Raw genomic sequence first — 24,050 nt, 5'->3', positions numbered from 1 at the left:
ACTGCGATGTGAGGTAAGCGGTGAGTAGAACTTACAGGTGGCCCAGTTGTTAACAGTTAGTTTCTTTTAAACGGTGGTAAATGGTAAATGCCAAGGTATATGTTTCACATTTAGTTTGCTTGATGCATCCAGTCCGTACGGCCGTTCATTCCCTTATGCTAACAACGACCACAGGTTTTGTCGAAGACACCACAATTTTGTTCTCGTCAGGCTAGCTGCTCTACCCACCTACACCATCGCTAGCGGAGGAGGAAAAAGAATGGTTAAGCTGCCTCGATTCAGATTCGAAGGCATGTTATTGTAGCAGCGTACATTTGGGAGTCGGGCATGCTAAACACGGCCCTGTTGCACAACAGTGGTGGGCAATTAGCGTAAAATTTTCCGCTCCCCAAGAGTTGGAGAGTGGCGGCGCTTGTGGAAGTGTTTAGGAGACGGGACTAGGAATAACATAGAGCAAGGAAATGGCAATGTGTGCGTCTCATCGGAATGGTTCTTGAGGGTTCAACCCATCGAAATTGTTCTTTTGACGCGAAATTTTGTTTTTATGATCAATAAAACGGTGTCGGCGGCAAAAAAATAATTGTGTGTTGCTGACGATGATGTCCTTCAGCCTTCTGCATGAACGTACACATAACAGGGCACGCGCCAACACGAGAGTGCGCCTCAAGAATCAGGCGGTTGGTGCGAAGCGTGGAAGAAAGCCACGATGGCGTCAAGAGCATCGCGGCTTACCGTCGACACTGCCACGTAAGGCGCTATAACGCAAAACTATTCAAAACCTTGCTATTCTAATTCTGCAATCAGCGCACCGCGATTTATCAAACACTTTTTTGGACTACCCCCACTTCACCTGTATACCACGTGACGTCACGAAAACCGCGATAGTTCCCCCATCTGATATGACGTGTACACACTGATTCTGCGTAATTTGACTGAAGGAAGCCAAAATAGCTATTTCTGATTCTACGCCTTTTTGCCATTTGCCCTCGGCTATTGGACAAAGTTTTCTGGCTGCACCCACTTCACCTGCCTCTCACGCGACGTCACAATACCCCAAAATCTTTCCAGGTCAATGTGGCGCGTATGCGTTAAAGATGCAATAATATGCCGAACAAAAGTGAGTTTTCTTCTTAATAGCCGCAGGCTGCCCCGTTCCAAAAGGAATAAAAGACGGTTGCCGCCGATCGCTCCGGCACTAGCTACTCGCCGCTGCCGGAGAGCATGCGTTTTTTTGCCTTTAATAAAATTTTTGCTGCGCCGTGTGACGTTTTCCAGAACTTTCGGCACGTTTACGACCTCGTTCTGCCAACTCTTTTTTGCTGAGAATCCATTTTAGCGTCATTCTTAAGCTTTCGTTGCATGCCGCCGCAATTGTCGACGAGCCACCGCAGGCTACGTAACAGAAATCGGACCAATCGCACACACCGGCACCACCCTCTTCATCCGGTTATCGATTTTCAGTGCACTGCCTCTGCCCCAGCGACTCCCTCTCCACTTGAGCATTCTCCTAGCCTCTTGTGAGCCAGTGAGATAAGACAAGCCGCTCAGTGCAGGTGGTGTTATTGGTTTCACAAGCAAACAAAAGTTACCTCCTATGAACGAGGGGAGCATTTGATTGATCTTTTCAGAAAACCCTGCGGGTGACCGCCCGATGCTTGCGTCGGCGGTTACGCAAATTTGACGTCAGGAGTTTTGAATAAAAACATATTGAATAGTTTTACGTTATACGTCCCGTAGTTTACACGGACGTCATTCAGAGCCAATATAATGCTGCAACACCTGCTGGGATGGCCAGAACGGCAATCTTCGTGGTGCCACATCGTCGCACTGCCGTGCCGGGTGGTGCTGAATCATCGAAACGTGCTGAAGCTGCGACTGCGTGACCACAGCGCGGCCTGCTGACGACATCGACGATATCACCACTAGAGGTTGCTGCCCTGAGCACAATCCCTCTAAATACGCAGGCACCGACGCCTACCCTTCACTGGTCGCAGTGGCATTGCTCACGCCACAACTTTAACAGAGTTGCCTGTTTACGCAGGAATTCTTAAAAAACTCGTCTCTTTCTTCTTTTTCCATACGACTGCCGCTACTGCCGCGAGTTGTGTTCTTCTTCTTGTGTCTTTAATTTTGGGTTTCAATCTGTACCATGCCAACTAATGCTCAACCTTAAAGAAATCGAGGATCTAGAGTCTAAAATTAACAGTTTAACTAAAGATATCTCTGGTAAGGAGTTCGGTAGGGTGTTGCTAGAAAGGAAAGGTTCCGGCATTGATTTTCTGGAATTAAATAATGAAGAGGAGTACCTTCACTTAAGTACACAACCCTTCAATGAACTTGTCAAGGATATATGCTGCCAAAATTGCTCATTAGTAAATGAGAATCGACAACTACAAATTCGAAACGATTGACTCACTCGCAAGGTCGAAGACCTTGTGCAATAGGCACGCTTCAGCAATGTTGAGATAAAGCACGTTCCCTGCTCCCAAGGGAAGGACTGCATTGCAATGATGGAAATGCTAGGGGAGAAATTTGGCTGTCCAATTATGCATAATGATCTCAACATTGCTGATAGCGTGTCTACGGGGTCTAGCGATAAAAAAAGCATCATTGCGCCTTTCTCGTCTCCAACAAAGAAATCTGAATTTGTCAGTAAAGCAAGTAGGGCCAAACTGTGGCTAGTGATGTGGCTTTCTCTACCATTTCTAACACACCCGTCTTTGTAAACGATCATCTGTCCCCAGGTTACAAGACCCTTTCTTCCAAAGCCCTAACACTGAAGAAAGAAAAGAAGTGGATGTTTCTTTAGACTGAACACTGTGAAATCAAGTCTAGAAAGAGTGCTAACAGCTGAGATTGGCGCATTCATGATGATACCGACTTGACTAGAATATACTAACAGCATAGCAACCAGTTTTCATTGTCTGACCGCTTATCACATATTTTATGGTCTCTTTCCTGGAACCTAACCAAGTTAACTATTTCGTAATAGTTTTTGATTGCTTCATAGAGTTTAATGCTAGAAGTCTTCGCAAACACTTTGATGAGATTGATCATTTCCTTTCGTGATGATCTAGCTCATTTTCACTGCTGCCTTAACTAAAATTTGGTTATCAGACGATAACAAAAATATTTATTGCTTCCTTAACTACAATTTAGAATATTGTAGCTCATTAACTAGCAGTCATGGCGGTGCGGCGGTATATATCTCTCCCGATCGTAGTTATACCAGACGACATGGTCTACACTTACCCATCACTATTTGCGAATCCGTCTGGACTGAAATAGTTAATTGTTCTTCTTGCAATGATCACAGATATTTCATATTTGGTTGCATTTACCGTTGCCCTTCATCATCAGTCAATAGCTATTTATCTAACCTTGATCTTACTTTACATACCGTTTCACTACGAAACAAAAATGTCTTATAATGAGTGACATTAACATTAACCTACTCGATGACACATCGTCAACAGTTATTTCTTACACCAGTCTACTACAAAGCTACGGATTTGAATGCTTAATCTATGTTCTTACGCGACAGGTTCCTAATGGCATCGGGGCGATAATTTGTCAACGCCTCTCTAACTTACTAATTTCAACAAAGGTGAAAGTTCTCAATATAGACATAACTGATCATTGCCCATTGCTTCTACGCATTTATTATAACTCGAGTTCTTTCCTCTTCTACGCTATAAATATGTGCTGGTCAAAGGGAGCTTCATAAATGCCATTGCTAATATAGACTGGTCTGAAATCAAAATGTTAATGATCCTAAGAAAGTACCATCTAAATTTCTTGCTATAATTATATCAGATATTCATAACTTCACTTGAAAAATGAAATAAAAAAAAACATTTGCATTCTCCCATACTACATGGATGTCTAACATGTTATTAGAAGTTTTGCGTAAACATTATAACCTATATAATCAACTAAAAATCAGCCTTTTAAGGCCAAATTATTCGCGCGGTTTGAAACAGTACGTAACTCTATAAATAGCCAAATAAAAGCGGAAGAAAGTGTATATCTAGAACAAAAACATTGCAATCAGGCAATTATACTGAATTGAAATGGAACGTTGTCATCCCCTTTCTAAACTAGAATTCTCGACCAGAACAGGAATAAAAAAATATGTACAATAACTCAGAGTATAACTCCCCTATGCAAATAGCCAACGCCTTCTGCGCCTATTTTTATCACAATGACACAGCGCCTCCTTCACAAGTCACTCAACTTAATCGTCTCCCTCACTCTATTTTACTTCTCCCCAACACTAGAATAAATACATAACATCACATGTCACCTGACAGCCACCAGTGCGAGAATTGATTTGAGTTCTGCCTGCTGCCATTAAAATAATTGCGCATCTAATTTCTGATGTCTTGTCCTTTATTACTAATTTCATATTCAAGACAGCTGTGTTTCCTAACGAGCTTAAGCGCAGAAAAGTAACCACAGCTCTAAAGAAGGGTGACCGCGCACTAATATATTTTTGTAATGTACCTATTTTCATCAAAGATTTCGTGAAATCATTCGAATTGCGTCTAACGAAATACCTCACCTAATACTAAATTTCAATTCTCTCTTCATGCCAATTTGGCTTTCGTAATAGATACTCTACAGATCTGGCACTCATTCAACTAAATGGCCAACTGAGAAAATAATTGACGAAGTTCAGTTTGCAGCTTCAGACTTCATCGATCTAACCGAGGCATTCGACTACCTAAACCATAGTATCCTTTTTGCTAAGCTTGAGGCTGTGGGTGTACGTGATCCTCCCTCTCACTATTAAAAAGCTACTTATCTAATATAGTTCAGGTTGTGTCTCTGTCTAACTGCGGCGTACTAACTGCGGTAAACAGACTGCAGAATTTCCCTCAATATCACTTTGGAATGCTCTACCACCCATAATCAAAAATGAAGGAAATATATATCAGTTTAAAAGAGAACTAAAAGCATTGATAATCAATACGTACTGATATTGTGTGTTTTTTTCTAATTTATTTCGTCTTTCATACTGTCATGGTCTTAACAACTGTTGTTATTACTCATATGCTATAAACATGTTTTGTTATTACTCTTAACTCTCATCAGTGCTACGGTTAAAGTAAATTATAGGGTTTTACGTGCCAAAACGACTATCTGATTATGAGGCACGCCGTAGTGGACGACTCCGGAGATTTCGACCGCCTCGGGTTCTATAACGTGCACCAAAATCTAAGTACACGGGTGTTTTCGCATTTCAACATCATGCAAATGCGGCCGCTGAGGCCGGGATTCAAACCCGCGACCTTTTGCTGAGCAGCCCCGTGCTTCTGCTGCTTCAAAGGTTGTAAACTATCATAAGTGTCTTTATGAGGAGGTCCCGATATAGTGTTCGACTATGCGACTTCCTTATGTACACTGCACCCATGTAATATTTCTTTATTTTTAGTCATACAAAAATTCTGAAAATTCTAATATTTACCATTGTTCTATTCAGTGCGTCAAAACGGAGATGCACCAGCGGAGTTTCCTCTGTCAGTGACGGCTTGCTTAGCAACCAAAAAGACAGACATAACCTCAGGCGACCATGGCATTGTTGAAGAAGGGCTTCGTGGCTCGTTGAATAGATGGCTCGTCAACTGCAGTAAAGCTGCGCATGGCGGAATAAAACACTATGAAATATTGACGGGGACAGAGAACTCGCGAAATTGGCGTTGAGTGTTGGGCACCAGGAAATTCCTGACAGCCTCGATGAGGGATGGCAGTGGAGGTACGACAAGTGCCGAAAAGCGATGGCCCGCGAAATCAAGCTCGGAGGCTCTAAAATCGCATTTCTGTGGGCCCCCGCGAGGCGACACTGTTGGAGACACTGGGAAAATTCACATAAATGACGCTCGTAGTGTTCCTGATTGGCGTTAGCGAATAGTATGCCGTCGGTGTAGGCGAAGGCTGCAGGCAAAGCTCCTGTCCCCTCAGCGAAGAAGCGTTGGAATATTTGTCCTGCGTTGCGCAATCCAAAGGTATGTGCGCAAACTCGAATAAAACAAAGGGTGTTGTGACGGCAGTTTTAGGAATATCGTTGAGTTCAACTGGTATATGGTGGTAGGCGTTAAGCATATCCACTTTGCTGAAGATCTTGCACGCATGCAGATTAGGTGTCAAATGTTGCATATGGGGAAGCCAGAAGTTGTCATGCATGGCTTGAGCAATAGGAATACGGTAGCCTCCACACGGACCCCAGTCATTCGAATCCACCTTTGGTACCAAATGCAGCGGCGAAGCCCAAGCGGTGGAAAAACGACGAATATGCTATGTTGCAGCATGTGTTCAAAGGCCAGTTTAGCGATGACGAGACGCTCGCCGAACAGGCGGCAAGGACAGGAAGAAATGGCGCACTACGCGTGATAATGTAGTGAGTAACCGTGTCGTTTGTGCAATTTTCTAGATTTTAGTACATCGGGTAAGTCAGCCGAAATTCTCTGGTGAGGATTTTATGGCACGAAGCGTGATGGGAGTGCGGCAATCAACTCTCGACAGAAGTCCGACAATTGACAGAGAAGGAGTGCCATCGATGAGCCGTTGGTGCCGCATGCTGACGTGAAGGTTGTAAATGGACAGGAAATCCGACACCCGCCGTGGTTGCTCAGTGGCTATGGTGTTGGGCTGCTGAGCACGAGGTCGCTGCATCGAATCCCGGCCCCTGCGGCCGCATTTCGATAGAGGCGAAATGCGAAAACACCCGTGTACGTAGATTTAGGTGCACGTTAAAGAACTCCAGTTGGTCGAAATTTCCGGAGTCCTCCACTGCGGCGTGCCTCGTAATCTAAAAGTGGTTTTGGCACGTACAATCCCATAATTAATTAGGAAATCCGACCAGATGATGGAATTGAAGACGTCAGCGATGATGGAAATCCAGCGGAACGGACGGCGTAATCCGAGGTTAATGCTGAATGAATGAAGCCGGCATGTCACTATGGTAGACGAGTAATAAGGGCGGAGAAGCTGTCCACGAGGCTTCGAATGCGGATCATATCGGAAAGGGGGCACTACCCTAACCTAAGCGAACGTGTCGAAGAGAAAACGTATCACCGTAACCTCGCCCTTTATTGCGAGCGGGCAGGCAGCTCGAGGGGAGATATCACGTGCGCCCGCCAGTGACCCCTCTGTTGTTTCCCGACCAGATACAATGGGGCGTGCACTTCCCACCGCGATGTACAAAACGCAGGGGAAGCCAGCAGATTCCCTGGAACTGAGGGGTGCTGTCCCGCGGGTCACGAGAAAACGACGAAGCCTGTGGTCTAGATGAGTGCTGGCGTCGTCTGGGCTTGTGAAGTGAAGGAATGGCCCCCGTGAGCTCATAAATGCGCGCTCTGTTCTGGGCGACCGCTGAGGGCTAATCCGTACACTCTAAACACAGTAACCTATAATGTAACTTTTGGCCGCGAGTAACTTATGAAATAAAGGTTACAAGTGATTTGTTTTCCTGTTCTCTGTATTTTTGTGCCTCATAAAGGTTAAAACATCCAACATGCAAGCAATCTATAGGTTACCATCACAAATGACGCCATGTAACCTTTGCGCCGTAACCTATGAGCAGCGCGGTAACTTATGTTTCTAGAAGCAAGGAGCTGCGCATACGTAGAGATAACGTTTGTTGCTTGAAGTGCGCAAATATATTTATTTAAGAAGCAGCTCGGATGTGGTTTTAGCCGCAGGATAAATGTTACTATACCACAAACTCTTTGTGACAGTCTGCCGCATGAGTTCAGTACTGTGGCTTTAGATGGCAGTTACAAGGAGACTTGCGCGTGACTAAAAGCCTGACTTCTATGTCAAAAGAACCTGTGACATGCAACGCAATGGTAGTATTTTGCGGCTCAGTATGCCACAACACAGCTTGATTATTCCGTCCATAAGTGAGTTGCAAAACGAGGTCCATGTGCTATTTATTGCAAGCCCACTCTCACCACGGGGCGAGATGATTTACTTCGCAAATAAATTTCATTTTTGCAGGAAGAAAAACTAGCGCAGAGGGCAGAGACACAGTAGATACATAAGACGACGAGAAAAACAAACCGTCGTTCTCTGTTTTGCTATACTGTGTCTCCGTCCTCTGCGCTGGTTTATATTCCTACAAATATGCATCAACTCGTCCAGCTCTCCACTTTAATTGACGTAAAATCGCAATTCATTCAATTACCGCGTAATCTCCTGGCATGATACAATACAGCTTTCGTGTCCTCTTCGCCATGTAAGCCGAAATGCGTTAAACACCGTCGTAGTTAACGTTCGAATACACTGTAAAAAATTTCCGTAATTTTACGGTCAAACCTGCCGTAAAATTTACGTAGACCGTTCAGTTTCATGAAAAACGGCAGAATTCTACGTAAAAAAACGGACGTGAGCTCTGTTTTTGAAATACGGAGAACCGTCCGTAATTTCATGTGGAGGGCAACTGAGCATGTTAAGAGCGAAAAATCAACACGCAACGAATATAAAGAAAAGGCACGGCCCACGTTCACCAGCAGTTACGTAATATCACCATGGGTAACGCTGCTTGAGTATTATTCATAGGCGAATCGTAAGTACGCACACACAAACGGAAGAGGTTTCAGCGGTGGCGCTGCTTACCACCCTTCATCGCTTCTACACGACGGGTTGCATTTCTCCGCCTCAACAGTACAGAGTGGACAGCGGTTGGAAATGGCGGTGTGCGGTGGTGGTGTACGTGTTGCATTTGGGATTTCACTGAGAGAATAAGAAGGAATCGACGATGGACTGCTACGCAAGTAAGTGATCTAAGTGTCCTTTTTTGTTGTTGGTGCACGTCGCGCGTGCGAAATGCACCGCGATAGCCGGTGACGGGCACAACTGTGTTGTGTGAACATGCCCTGTCAATGCCCTGTAACGACATTCCCGCTTGGCCATGAGGATTGATAAAGCCGCGGCATTGCGAGTCTGTGATAAATGGTGTAGCGTTTGTTGTGCTGATTTCATATAGAGTACATTGAGACGCGTAGGCAACATCAGCGACGATGTCGTCTGTAGCAGTTCGTTATCGGCTGTATGTGGCAGCTGGTTTACTGACGTTGGCATTCCAGTTTTGCAACGTGTTGTGATGTGTTCTTGGCATTCCAAAATAAAGTGAAGTTACTGTTCCCCTTAGCAATCTCTCACGGCGCGGTGTAACGCTATGTTAGCCGTATTCGGCGACGCATTGCATCACAGCGAAATTCTATTTTTCCTTAAGCTTAGGACGCAGTGTGCTTGGCGCGCATAATCGCTGTGTTCATACCCGTAATTGAAAGACTGCTTCTGGAATTGAAAGTCTGCTTGTGTATGAAGACCTCATAGAGCATGTTGCATGCGATGCCCCTACATCACAATGAATGGACGGTGTAGCGTGCTTGCTGCCGTAACCTCGTGCGATCTGCAGTGTTAGGTAACACTGGTGTAACACGGTACCTTGGAACACTTTGGGATCGAGCCCGAGCAATCGTGCGCGATCGCACTTGAATGTGTGCGCGTGATACCCATTAAGGGTCGCTGGAGAAGAAATTGATTATTTTGCTAGCTGGTAATCGGCATCAGATGTTCCGCGCATTTTTGTTTTTGTTTTGTTTTTACTCCAGACAGCTACCAGGCTGACTATCAACGTTCTGACGCAATACGTCAGCATTTAACGTAATCTGGGAGTGGAGTGCCACGTAAATTTTGCCCATCTGCGGCCGTAATTGTAAAGCAAGTGCATGTGATAATTTTTAACGTAACCTTCACACAGAATAGCGGTGCCCAAAAGTGTGTAATGGACATCCAAAGTTACAAATGTCCCAAACTGGTATAAAAAAATCAAAAGATGTGTCAACACTGATGTTAAAGGCTGGTTCTAATACTGACTGTCTCTAGTTGCGTAGACTAATTTTCAGCATATAGGCATCAATACAATAATTATACTAAAATACATGTGAGTTATGTAGAGCAAAATGTCGGCTGTTTTGCCGAATAGAAGGTGCTTCATGAAGTCTTTTTTTAAATGCGTTGAACGATACAATTGAAGACACCAAACGATACCACAGCAATCGGTAATTCGGTGACAAGCTTATGTGCAAGAGTATTTGTATATGAAAATGTTTTTGCTTTACTGTGGACGACCGGTCTGAAAATACCTGATATTATTTGCTTCAATTGCAGCTATTGCACCAGTGAAGGATGTCTGTGTGCCGGTTTGTGCTCAGTTTCTCAGCCAGCGGGCCTGAGAAAGTGTGCCACAGCAGTCTGTCTAGTGGTGCTCTTTGTTCTGGTAAGCTGTGCCATTCTATTGTATATCTGTCTTGCATATGCAGTCTTGATAGACAGTGACTGCAAATGTTGGTGGAATGACGAGGCCTATGAAAGTAGAGTAATTTTGCAGATGCATTGAAAGGTTAATTGATGTTTTGTTTTCCTGTGGCAACAAATTGGTTCAGTATGAGCACGTCGACTTGAAAGGGATATTGTTTCATACTTGACTTGGTTGCACATATGAGTGGTGTTTAAAAAACACTTATAGTGCCAGAGTTCAAGATTTGAGGCAACAGATAAAACATGCGCCAATAAAATAACTGTTTGTCTAGTGTTGGCTTAATGAGTATGCAACAACACTGCACACTGATCGTTAGCACTGTCATGCATGGGCTCCATGGTAACTAAGATTAGCCACGAATAAGCTCACTGTGAGCTAGTGTTGAGCTAACTATAACAGGTGAGTATGCGATGATGTAATTAAGTGCAACATTGGAAGAAAATGTAACAATGTAAAATTATAGCCTGAGCTCGCAGCTGCTTTGCGTGGTCAGGCGACCAAAAGATATGAATATTAAAAAGGGAACGAACAGTGCTACTGCCAGTATGAAGTGACAGCGTTGTACACAGCAACATATTCACTTTGTCCTGTCTGTAGCCCTGCTCGGTTCCCTCCTAAACATGCACCAAGCAGCCCAATTCAGAACGGTCCGGCAGGTTGATCTAAATACTTCAATTTGCCAAGCAGGTTAAGTGATGACACGCTAGCACAATGGGAGCTATTCTGAAAGTTATGTCTGCTATGAAAATGTGTCATGAAGATACTTCACTGCTAAAAATTTGGTGTATAACTGCACAAAGCAGCATCAATAGCTATGTTGCTCCCCCATGTTGTGTCAAGGGTCTGTGCATGCTTTGTAAGATAATCCTTGAGTCGTCGGCCGGTTTGTCCTACATAATTGCGGCTGCAGGACAGTGGGATATTGTAAACAGCACCAACCCTAGTACCTATGTACTCCAGCACATACTTTTTGATGTAAACTTCACGTGTTGCCCTGGTCCGGTTAACATTTTGTACATGCTTGGCACTGAAAATAAAAAGGTAGTTTCAACTCTCTGAGCAGTTTGCTTGAATTGATGGTTGCCTTTGTGTACAGATTGCATAACAGTCATAGGCCTTGGCTTTCTCGAAGTTGTCTGACCGGAGACGTCAGCTATGTTCAACTCCATTAAATGCTTCTTGGCAATGCATGCTAAAAGGCAGTGCGAGCGCACTGTTAAAAACAAACATTGTACTTGGTTATGGAAGCTCCCCTCCACGTCGGGGTGGTACCAAGTGTTAAATGCGCTCTCCGGTGTTCCTGTAGCAACAACATGCTTCAGTGTTCAGGTGCACCAATAGAAAAGGTAAAAACACCTTTGAGTGCAGGGAATAGCTCCAGCTCGATGCTCACCACAGAAAATCTTCAGGCCCAGATAGTGGAGCTTGCCTTTCAGTAGTAGTTTTGCTTACTTGAACATGTGTGGCACTTTGTAGGAGACATTAAAAAGTTGCTCAACCACTTTAATTGCGACTTTTCACTGCTGACAACACTGTCAGCTAGTCGTAAAGCACTAGCTGCTGTAAGAACCAGCGTAGTAAAGGTATTCTGCTTCATTGGAAACTTTCTACCCTATATGACGTGAAGTAAGGCTACTAAAAGGGTTGAGTGATTTGTTTTCTGTCTTCTCTACAGTGCTAGATGAGCTCATGGAAGGGGGAAAACTACATTTCAATAGATGAAGTGCCAACAGAGACAGCACAGTCAGAAAGAACAAAGACAGGACAAGGTGCCACTTGCAACTGTTTATTGAGGTCAAAAGCACTGAATATATAGCCATAGGGAGAGGGGGAAGAAAAAAAAAGAAGCACTGATTATGTGAATGTGCATGTGCAAAAATATGGAGGATGTATATGAAGGGAATCATAAGATTAACCAAAATCTAAAACTTATCTAAAAACATGCGTTCATTTTTGTAAATAGTCGGAGACGGTGTCGACACAGGCGTCCCCTCTTTTCTTAGTCTGGTTGGCCTCCAAATGTTCACGTGCCACAGTGTCTTTGCTTTTAAACATGATTGTTGTATCAGGAAGCCTTGCTTCACGTAATTGCTTATTCTTATTCTCACATGCCTTGCAATGAAGCAGCAAGTTTGAGCCATAACCATTTTTGAGTGAAAGCTTGTGCTCCTGCAGGCGTTCATTAATACATCGGCCAGTTTGTCCGGTTTACTCCTTCCCACACTTCAGCGGTATGCAGTATACAACGCCTTCTCCGTACTTCACAAAAGGGTTTGTGTGTTTACTAGAACACTCTACTTTCTTAGTCATCATATCCAATCAGACGGCACAAATTAGCAAGTTTTTGGGGCTCGGAAGAAACCACAGGAATTTTGTATTTCACGATGACATGTTTAAGATTATGCGCTGCTTTGTGAGAATACGGTATCACCACTGGTTTAGCTTTCTTTTCCAATGTTTGACCTTCTTCACTGCTTCAGTTTCTTTCTTTTTGCACCTTTTTCAACGCCTCCGAAACATTGCTCAAAACCAAACAAGGAAAGCCAGCTTTCTTCAACTTCAAAATCTGTTCGTCAGAGGTGTTGTGTGCTTTATGACAGCATATTTCTTTAAGGGTAAATTCAAGGCACATAGTGGCAATCGCACGTTTAACAGTCTTGGAGTGCATAGTCTTATACTGCAACAAATAATTGCAGGGTCGGTATACCGACCTCGTGCCCGCAAGGAATTTCAGCCGTATCCAGTGGCGATACCATATTCTCACGAAGTGGCGCGTAATCTTAAACACGTCGCCGCAAAATATAAAATTCCTGTGGTTTTTGCTGCGCCCCGAAAGCTTGCTACTTTGTGACGCCTGATTGGATCTCATGACTCTAAAAGTAGAGTGTTCTATTAAACACACAAATCCTTTTGTGAAGTGTGAAGAAGCGGTCGTATACCGTGGAAGTGTGGGAAAGAGTATATCGGACAAACTGGCCGATGTATTAGTGAACATCTGTGGGAGCACAAGCTTTCGCTGAAAAATAGTTATGGCTCAAACTTGCCACTTCATTGCAGGGCCTGCAGGAATGAGAATAAGCAAGTATGTGAAGCAAGGCTTCATGATACAACGATCGTGCTTAAAAGCAAATACACTGTGGCACGTGAACTGTTGGAGGCCAACCAGATTAGGAATAGAGGGGATGCCTGTGTCAGCATGCCTGTGTCTGAATATTTACACAAGTGAATGCATGTTTTTAGATAAGCTTTAGCTTTTGGCTAATCTTATGATTCGCTTCATCTTCTGTGTTCTCGCGCGTGCGCCTTCACACAAGCAATGCTTCTGTTTTTTTCTTCCCCTTCTCCCCATGGCTATATATTCAGCTGCTTTTGACTCAATAAACAGTTGCAAGTAGCGCCTTGTCCTGTCTTTGTTCTTTCTTACTGTGTTGTCTCTGTTGGCGCTTCATCTTCTGAAAGCTCTGCACCAAGTAGCCCCACAACGTGTTCTACTGGAAAACTACTACTAGACAGTGATCTTCCATTTCTTGACCTCATTGTTTTCTTTGGTGAGTGTCATGTGCACTGCATCTATGCCCCATCTTTTAAGGAGAGAATTCTGCCTTTCGCATCAACGCACTGTTCGGCTGTGAAGCTCTGTCACAGAAGCAGGAAATAGCATCCTCAACAAGTTGAGGAGAACTTCTATACCCAGGTCTAACATTGGCCTACAGTGGTGTGACCACTGTTAGATCACATTCAGAAGGTCAGCCATAGTCTCAAGAAGACTGTTGGGAGAGCTAGAACATTTATTTGTCACGCCAAGCAATCTAGGTTCAAAAAGGTGAATCAGACCAGGCCTTGACGCAAAGTTTAGCAAGAGGCACATGCAGCAGTTCAACTGTGTGGTTGCTTACATCCCGCTGCCCTGCAGCTGCAACTAGGCAGGACAAATAGGCCTAATATTTATTTGTGCGCGCGTGCGCGTGTGTGTGTGTGTGTGTGTGTGTGTGTGTGTGTGTGTGTGTGTGTGTGTGTGTGTGTGTGTGTGTGCGTGTGCGTGTGTGTGTGTGTGTGTGTGTGTGTGCAATTGTTGTTTGGCCTTCTCCCGTCTTTTCGTGTTGTCCCCAAGTAATAAGTTGGTGTCCCATTCTTATAGAATTTGCAGTTATGAGATTCATGCTTTGGAACATGATCAGAAGCTACCAAATGGATGACATAATCCCTCTACATGTGTTGGTGTAGATTAATGTGTCTCTGCAGTAGGGGTAGGGCATCATATACGCTTGTTTAGCACTTATGCACTTTTGTTTCCAGAGCTTGTGACACAGTGATTCAAACTATGTCTGTGAAAACAGTGCTGCACATTGCAAGGAAATGTTACAACACTTGTAGGTGAAGCTCGGTGTTGTGAGAGGTTATAGAAACTTGCTTTCAACTTGCTTTTTGCAAGTTTCTAGAGCATTTTTTAAAGATGCTTCTTTAACTCCCGCGTGCATTGTGTTCATGACTCGCTATGAAACTGTCATCAAGTATGTCCTTTATGCCATCCGTTTCTAAAGATTACATGAATATAATTAACCCTTTGAGGGTCGATCTTTTTCGCCATATTCGACCGCCCAGGGTCGATTTTTTTTATTGCAGATTCCAATTCTTAGGGACTTACTTTGAAAAAAATTTACCATAATTTTTCCAAAGTGTCCGTAAAGCGAGAAAAAAATTATCTTGTGTTGGTATATATGTACTCTTTATTCATGAATAACAATAATAAAAAAAGGAAATAAACCTATAAGAGTAAAAAATTTGATACATTGTTATAGTTCAAGGCTTTGAAAATGTGCACACGAGAATACTTCGCAAGACTCAAAAGTTTCTGCTCTTACACTAATATGTACTATTATGAGCAATATGAAAGGGAACACAGGAATGCGTAGAAAACACCCTCAGACCCAGCTATATGGGTAATACGCAGCGGCCACCGTCGGAAACAAAGTGGAAAGGGGGACTCTGTTCTAACAACTGTTCGCACTCCCGCGATGCGTCTGCAAAGTGCGGAATTTCGCATCGCCAGCAGACAGTGATAACGCTGTTCGATATTGCGTCACTCGTAACCTTTTGCGTCGAATCGTTACAAAAGATAGTACTGTTCCGGACTTCGATATTGATTTATGGTAAACCTTCTAAACCGGGAAAAAATGGTCTTTAAGGGTGAGTTCAAAATAAGTTTATTGGCGCTTGCCGAATATTAAAGAGATATTGAAGCAAATGAAATAAGGCAATAGCGTTATCGCAGCTTATCCTCATCCTTTGTTTTGTTCGTTGGTGGCCTAATAATGCGTCATGCCACCGTCGACTTGAACGACGGCCTCCATTCTTTAAGGCAAAGACGCGTAGAGAGCCTCGATGAATGCGGTATTACGCTGAAGGCGCCTCCACTCATGTTCTATTGCTTCCCATAGTTGGTCGGAGTTCGCCAATTCTAGTGAGCTCTTCGAAAGGTTCACTCTCATACGGCCCCAAACGTGCTCCATAATGTTCATGTCAGCACCCTTCGCGCACCACTGAAGTTGCATTACCCCTCGCTCTTCCAAAAGGCGTGCCACGTCCTCCGATGTGTGAACGAGAGACAAATCCTGCTGGAAAAAATAACACCCATCCGGGTGCGGCCCGTTCAACACATAGGGGATCATCTGGTGCTCGAGCAGAGTGCAATACGCAGCACTGGTGAACCTCCCATCAGTTCTCACCAGTGGGCCTAGGCCTACATGGGAAATCGCCCCCCAGACGTTCACAGACATGCGCCCACTGGCAGCCACCTCCTGGATATTCTGCGGACTAAAGCGTGTGTTTGCGGTCCACCACACACTCTATCGTTGGTCCCAGCGGCTCGAGAACGTGGACTCATCAGAGAAAACTACATACTTCTACCCACTCTCGCTCCAGCTGCGGTGTTCAGTAGCGAACCTCAGGTGAGCCGCTTTGTTGGCTGTGGTGAGCAGAGGTTACTGTGCGGCGATGCGACTTCGCAGTCCTGCTTCTCTAAGCCTTCATCGTACCATGCTGTCGCTCAAGTTGTTCAAGCCAAGAGCACCTCGAACGTCCTTTGCACTTTGAAATGGTTTGTCCCTGACGGCAGCCACGATGCAAAGGTCTTGGTCGTTCGTTGTTGATCGAGGTCGTGTGCAGTGCGGCGCATCGTTTATGTGTCCTTCGTCTCGGTAAGCCTGGATAATCCGGTTGACCGTTTTCATTGGGCGGCTTGTCACGAGAGTAATATTGCGCTGCGTATAACCTCTTTTAGACATTTCTGTTATATCTTCCCGCTCTTTAAGAGGCACTCGAGGCATCTTGAGGCTACAAATTCAGAGTTGACTGCTCTGCTTAGGCCACTGCAGTGTGCGACGTGAATTTTTCTGAATGAACTTCGTGCAACAAAGTCGCACGAGAGACAGTTCTATTCCTCTGTCGTCATTGGTTCGAGCGTCGCCGCTGTTCGAGGTGCCACTGACAACCGAGTGTGTCGATTCAAATAAAGAATCGGTTTGAAATACAGGGCAAACTTTTTCTCGGAGTACTATCAAGCGGTTGCACGAAGAAAAAAAGAAAATGAAAGAAAAGAAAGTAAATTGGTGTAAGTCACTGGCGACGACCACCGTCTTATCGGCTGTTGGACGATCCATGACGTAAGCTGCTCCTTTGTAGAAATGCCAGCGTGGTGGGAGTGCCAACAGTTAGTGGAAGAGCGCTCTCCTTTCCCCCTTCGTTTTTCACAGCGCCATCCGCGTATCGCTCCGAGTCTGTTTCAAGGCCACGTGTTCCTGTGTTCCCTTTCATATTGCTTATGATAGTACATCCATAGCGTAATCGAACTGTGTAGGTGCACGCACTCAAGAAAACTGTGGGGTTGTGTGCCCATCAAAAAAGCAAAACGTGTGACAAACTTCCACTAATCTTCATCTTATCGCCAACCAGGTGCAATTAGTTTTCACGAGTCTCAAAAAAAGAAAAAGAAAGGAGCAACAGAAGCGCATGCACGGCAGCATCCTTCTATGCGCACCCCTGCGAGCACTAAATGAGCGAGAAACAAGCAGTAGCCTTTTGAGCGATTAGTAACGAGATAGCCATCAGTTTTGCAAGCACAAGAAGCCGAAACCACCCGAGAAAACAAAACCCAAACCGCCACCCGCCCACGCGCACGCCAATGCACAAGCGGTAGTACGTGGACGCGCAGGAGCAAACTAGCGCTATAACAAACCATGCAACGAAAACTGAGAGAACGAGGCGTGCAAAGGAAATTCCCTGTATTTCCACATAGTGGCAGCACATGACAGAAAAGGTTAGGAAATTTTTGCGCTTTTTAAACCTACAGACAGCGCCGTAAATATACGGCATCGACCATTTTTGTACTTCGCGGTGCGGTATATTTACGTCATTGACCCTCGAAGGGTTAAGGAGTCATGCTCCTTGAAACAATTTCCCGTAACAACATTGCAAAATACCACCTGAGGGTCTTGCATCTCTTACATCTGCTGTTTTTCACATCATAATTTAATAAAACTGCATTTAGTAGCTGCACAGCACAGGCCCCATTTTGTTTTATCACACTCCTTTGTCTTTTCTCCCCCTGCCCCAGGTCTTATTTCAACAACTGCTATCTGCAGGCTGTCATAAAATTGCTTCAACATTGTTGACAGATTCCAGTATTTTTTTCGAACCATTCTCTCATGTGATCTAAAGAAAATTAACTTGATTAGCCTGACATGAAGATGAATTCGAAATAATTTATTTATTGTACTTGCTTGGTAGCACTGAACTGTTTCTTTAATCAATATAATACTTACAATTCACCTTTGTATTGCTGGGTACCGGTGGAGATATGGTTAGTTATTCACCAGAAAGGATCCCGAATTTTCCACCTTCTTAGTGTACGTTAGACACTCACTTGTTGCACTTCACAAAGAGCAACTTGTGGTTGCTAGGAAATAAAGGTTTACTGAGAATTTTCATGCATCCAATTTGATTCTGTGTACTAGCATGTTTGTATTAGCATGTATTTCATAGAGTTGAGGCTCCATAAAAGTACATTCTGTCATTCAATGTCTGTGACATGGTTAAGCAGGTTGACCATATCTAATTAGAACTTCCTATGTTCTGGGGCACTTGTTTGCAACTTAAATTATGTGGTTTGGTGCTGTCAGTGTAAGCCTAATGTCGTTTTTTGTTCTCCCAGGAAGGACGCAAGCATTGCTGAGGAGCCATTTGACCTGCCGCCAGACTAATATTGTATTTGGTAAGGTCTATTACAGATCTTATTTCGTGTAGTATGTGCTATAATTGTGTACAATATGTTCAAAACTTCAGTAAGTGGGCTGTTCGACAGCAGGTGTTTACAAATTAATAATTATAAAAGGTGTTCAAGGTCATTAGTGATACAATTCCTGCTCACTGCTGAATTTTTTTCCGAATTAAATGATGAGCCACCCAGCAAGTGCGGCTCTCCTGGCTAATTATACAAACTTTCAAATACGGTTAATTTTTTATCGCAAGTGTACAGCAGTCGGGGACAACTGTTCACAGCGACAATTTCATAATATTTACTTACATGCAAAAGTGAGTCAAAGGTCAGGTGTACTTATGAAGTTTTATGAAACAAGTTCATCATCATATTGCTTACTTCATTGAAAAGTTTTTCGCGGAATTCTCACTTCTATGAACAGATCAACAGTTGTCGAACGATGGTCGTCTCTATAGCCAATGTTTGGGCAAGAGGCTTGTCTTCAGCGCACTAACAAGATACTTCTTTGCCATGCAGCTTGAGCTGATCAGTATGAAGAGATTACATAGGATAGGGACACAAAGCATTAGTGGGCCTCTTCGGTTATCAGTCCTTGACAGTCCTGGACTGCTTAGCACTGCTGTCCCGCATTCGATTTTCTCAATCAGCTTCGGAAGCCCCATCCACCAGTCCGAGAGCAGCCTTTATCGCATTCGTTTTACCAGAAGTCACAGACTCTGTGGACTCTCAGAGCTGTCAGCAGATATTTGTTCAGACATATGCAAGTAGCTAGCAGACGGCGGCTGTCTTAAAAAGATGCACGCGGGCTTGACGCCATGTTTTAAAAGAGGCTGTGTGTTTATGTGTACTTTGCGCGTTCCAGACAGCAAATATCATGCACTCAGCTATTGCTTCCGTTAAATCGATGCTTCGTGTGCCATAATGCGAGGTTTTCATGAGTGGTCTAATTGCTGCAACCTTAGTCCTTGTGTTTTTTAAGTCAAAGCACAGTGATCAGGCGCAAATGCTTGCTTTTCTTGATGTGTTTCGTGAAATCTCTAATGCTCATTGCTATATGCATAGTAAACAGGTAGATTTCGCTTTTCAGATGAGTGAAACTGGTGGACGAGGAAACGTATCATATTGCATGTAGATATTTCATGCTGGTAGCTGGCGTGGCATACAGGGTGTTTCACGTAACTTGAGCCAAACATTGAATATATGCAAATGCCACGTAACTGGACAGAACCAAGGTAATGTTGTTGGCCCTCGCTTCGAGATACTCATATTTTTTTCATTTTGCCAGATTAAATAATTAGTATTCGGTAATTAATCAACTTCTCAAATATTATGATTAATACATGCTACATAAAAGTGTTTTTCCTAGCGTGAAAGAAGCCTGCAAATACACACTAAATCGATGCGTGACTGTCCATTCGCAGCACTTTGCGTGTATTCGCGAGCTTCTTTCTCAAAAAAACACTTCTATGCAGCATGTCTCGAACAACAGAAAGCTGTATGGGGAGCTTTTCATGTTGCTCTCCAATTTTCTCATGGACACTTCTAATCTAATTATAATATTTGAAAAGTTGATTAATTAACGAAGATGAAATATTTATTTTGGTGGAATGAAAAAATATCTGAGTATCTCCAAGTGACGGCAAACAACATTACCTTGGTTCTGTCGAGCTACGTCACATTTGCATATTTTTATTGTTTGGCTCAAGTTACGTGGGACAACCTGTATAATCAGCGCTTCACTGATTGCTGTTGACATGTGTGCTGATCCCTTCTGTTAACCAAATTCGAAATTTTGCTTTTGGATGTGCAGGATTAGTAGACAGTGTAGACGTGCTCTGTCCTAGACACACGTCAGGCCTTCAGTAGACGGTTTCACGAGCTTTGAGGATATCGGCCTGTGCTTTGTGGGTGAACAGTGATGTGGCACAACCGTGTTTTTGCTTATTTTTGTGTGGCAATGACGCTTAAATTTACAGGAAATGAATGAGCTGGCTTAAATACAGCAGTTAAGGGGCCCGAAGAGCGAGAGCACGATGTTAACTGAGCTTTGTTAACATGTTCAATGTGCTCAGGCTGCGATTCCATTATGCAAGCTTTATGGTTGTGTCGGCGACATGGCCTCTGAGACTGCACCATTTTGATGACGACGCTACTGAATTTGCTGGGTAGGGTGCTATCTACAAGTAGCTAAAAGCACGAGGTCACGAGATTGAATCCCGTCCACGGTGGCTGCATATCAATGGGGGCAAAATATGAAAACACCCATGTACTTAGATCTAGGTGCACGTTAACGAACCCCAGGTGGTCGAAGTTTCCGGAGTCCTCCACTACGGCTTGCCTCATAATCAGAAAGTGGATTTGGTACGTAAAACCCCATAGTTTAAGTAGCTAATAGCAGACAACAGCAGCCAGGAGAGCGGCTTCCAATCACGGTGCTTTCAAACAAAACCTCGGACAGTCTCAGGCAGCGGGATCACATGACTGTGATGCGCCCTTCTGTCAATGCTAGCCAGACCAGAAGCCGCAGGTGGTTTGCGGACAGTCTGGGACTTCATAATTGAAGGGGCGCACTGCTCTCACATACATTATGTCCACTGCGGCACGAAGGCCTTTCCTAGTAATCTGTAAATATATATGGCTTGCGCCAACTGACTCCATCCTATGCTTGCATATTTACAAATTTCGTCATGGTGCCTAGTTCTTTACCGTCCTCAACAGCTCCTTTTTTTTTTAATTTATCATGCATATCATTTTTTGGCGTTCCGTTGCTTGTTGAGCAAGCCTTCATTCTCAAGCTCCATTTTTATCATGCTAGGTTTCAGTCTCTTAGGTTAGTTTTAGCACAATGCAATGATGGTACTTTTAAGACTAATGGTGAGCTATAGATGGTGACTCAGTAATGTGTGACTTAAGTCTTCTAAACAATTTATAGTCTTTAAATTTTCTTCTACTGATCCAGGACTCCTGTGACTAATTGCCTTAAGTAACATACTTCATTGCCTTCTTGCCCTAGAATATATAACTGGTGCCTTCTTGCAGGCCTTTAAAGTGGCAACATGTGTACTGCAGACAGTAGGGCATGTTCCGAGCCTGGCGACAATGAAATTAACCTTAGTTTTCCAAGAAAAAAAAGGTGTCTCTGCAAAAAAACAATATAGAATGACCTGTTTAGTTAGAAGCATTTTCCCTGGATTTTACCGAATCTGCATTTTGGATAGACCCGAAGGAAATAGTGTTGTCGCTGCGGCTTTAAAAATATTTTGTACCAGACTGCAGGCCAATAGCATTAATTCCAACCAATTACCTCAGAGTATCCCCACTACGGTATAAAGAAGGAAAATTTTGGAACGAAACATTGCACAAATTGACCAAAGTTTTTTTTCTTTGCATTTACTAACAGCGCGGAATTTGGCCATCCTGTTGCCATGAGTCGTAGAAATTTGAGCAAATAGCTCTGTCCTCATTGGCTCTCAAAATCTACGGGAAGTGCTCATGTTGAGGCATGTTAATGAATTACTCTAGTTTAAAAATTTTTAGGAGAGGCTGGATTCATTTCAGAAATTTCCCGAATTAAGCGCATTCACATGAAGCAATGCAATCAGGAAAAATATGTTGCATTATTTGTTTCGTTATGGGATTGCAAGTCAAGAAACGGACAGAATAAACAGTACTGCCTGCCAGAGCCATGTATGGGGTCCAGGCATAATTGCAGGCTTCTTAACAAAAAGGGCAAATTTTTCGGTGAATACAGTGCAATATTATAACTTTTTATGAAGCTGGGAAGGGTATGTTGATGCATTCACGACCGTAACTTTCAATTTTCACTGCTTGAGTGAAAAGAATATTACACATTGGTACTTCTTCCGTGACACAACAAACCATATCCGAAAGGGGCTGACAGCTGTCGTGACACAGTTGTGGTGCAAGCATGGTTTTTTGTATTGTTGCCATTGTTGCTATTCTACCAGCCTGTCAGCTGGACAATATCTTTGGCTTGCTTGTTCTGCGTCGGAAGTAAACAACATGCATGGTTTGCGCTTGTTTCAAGAGTGCTTCATTGTTTTGGGAAACAGTAAAATCTGCAAGGTTGTTTAATGGAGCAATGGAGCAGTGAAAGTTGAAAGCTATGGTCTGCAGTATGTGGCCATGGCAGCTCTACCTAAATATGGGAGATGTAATCTCCAAATGTCATAATGTGCACGTGACATCTTTGGCTGTTCCAAGCAAACCATCAATTGACTTGGGTCCTTTCTATCTGAAGCTTTTTATGCTATAAGGCTACGAATGAATATATACCAACATGGCTGAGTCTGAACCATTTCTTTTGACAAGAGCACTTGTAGTGACAGTTGTGAATACGAAATCATTGTTTATCTGAGTAACAATAGTCATGATGATAGTAAATAATTGAACAGCCTTAATTGATTGGTGCTTCTTTCTTTTCAGGCAAAGCCGAAGGCCTCTGCAAGCAGCCAGTCATTCCAAGTCTCAACCAATCCTTCCTCTAGTCAGCCAATTTCCAGTGTCTATGCGGAAAGGACTTGCGTAAGAGTGGACACGGGACACTAAAAAGGCGACAAGGATAGGCGTAAACTTCCAACCGGTGTTCATTACAAAAAGGTATGTATATGTACTCTTGCACACTTGATCATAATCTGTTACAATCGTGCAAGTCAACATGGTCATCACAAATAAACGAGCGCACCAAGGCCTAAGGCGGCTTCCCGCATATAGACCCCAGATATTCAAATTCTTTAACAGTCAGTGCTACATATAGGGATGGCTTGCTAACGCAGTTGCATTCTGCAATAGCCACTGCCTCAATGATGAGTCTAGTGTTTTCTTTCACACTGCTTGCTATTATTGCTGTTTTTAAAACAGTCGATGACATCTGCATTGGGAGCAATGCATTCCAAGGAAACCTTCTTTCCCTTTTTGTACTTTCCGATTATGTTCCTGTAGTCTCAAGTTTAGGGAACTTCTCATTTGTCCCACGTAACGCTGCCCGCTGGAAAGAGGTATGCTATACACTATTCCTCTTGAGCATTTGATGAAACCCTTTCTGTGCACAATGTTGCATGATTTTGATTGTCTGCTGACAGGGCTGGTTTTGGCACATAACTTAGCTTGCGGGGCGCGGAAGAAATGACCAAGACTGCAGTCCTCTGGCTTATTTTCTTTAGTTACACCTATGTGATACTGTTCGCAGGAATCTAGCAGTCATCCCATACATTCACGCTATCTTGCATATACTAAAGAAAATAGGCCAAAGGGCGGGAGTTTAGGTCGTTTTTCCCGCACCCAACAAGTTATCTCAGTTATGTGCCAAAACCAGCCCTGTCAGCAGACAATCAATTTCATGCAACATTGCTCACAGAAAAGGTTTCGTGAAATGCTCGGGGGGAGTAGTGAATAGCACACCTCTTTTCTGTGGGCAACGTTACG

General features: G+C 43.7%; 1 long non-coding RNA gene across 1 annotated transcript; it reads left to right on the top strand.

The window, feature by feature from the left end:
* Nucleotides 1-8,686: 8,686 nt before the first annotated feature.
* On the top strand, nt 8,687-23,067 carry LOC126538286 (uncharacterized). The gene is made up of 4 exons (XR_008613928.2): nt 8,687-8,777; nt 10,180-10,288; nt 18,540-18,599; nt 23,052-23,067. It is a non-coding gene; the product is annotated as an uncharacterized lncRNA (long non-coding RNA).
* The last annotated feature ends 983 nt before the right edge of the window (nt 23,068-24,050 follow it).

Source organism: Dermacentor andersoni, chromosome 4 (genome assembly GCF_023375885.2).
Source record: "Dermacentor andersoni chromosome 4, qqDerAnde1_hic_scaffold, whole genome shotgun sequence".
Taxonomy (NCBI): Eukaryota; Metazoa; Arthropoda; class Arachnida; order Ixodida; family Ixodidae; genus Dermacentor; species Dermacentor andersoni.
Note: the sequence above shows the minus strand (reverse complement) of the source record. Positions and strands in the feature narration are given on the sequence as shown.